Raw genomic sequence first — 406 nt, forward strand, 5'->3', positions numbered from 1 at the left:
ACAGATCCCTGTTTCACAAAACTAAACTGCACTGAGCAACTTGCTGCTATCAGCAGAAAACTTTTGTCAATTAAAGGATAATTCAGGAGTTTACCAAACAAAAGTCAGGTAAAGGGAAAGAGGAGCTGTCCCAAATAAAAGCCCAACCCAAAACATACTTTGCTTCTGCCCTTCACCTGAAAATACAACAACTTTCAGGAGGAATAAATAGCTGGCACAAAAAGCATGTTTTATATGTAAAGACTAAGTTTAGCTCTGGGTTAAAACTCTGCTCCTAAATGAGGAGCTGGACATCCAGTACCTAAAGGGGCCTTACAAGAGGGATGAAGAGGGACTTTCCACCATGACATGGAGTGACAGGACAAGGGGGAATGGCCTTAAGATAAAGGAGAGCAGGGTTAGATTG

Source organism: Manacus vitellinus, unplaced genomic scaffold (genome assembly GCF_001715985.3).
Source record: "Manacus vitellinus isolate BGI_N305 unplaced genomic scaffold, ASM171598v3 scaffold_108_pilon, whole genome shotgun sequence".
NCBI classification, from domain to species: domain Eukaryota; kingdom Metazoa; phylum Chordata; class Aves; order Passeriformes; family Pipridae; genus Manacus; species Manacus vitellinus.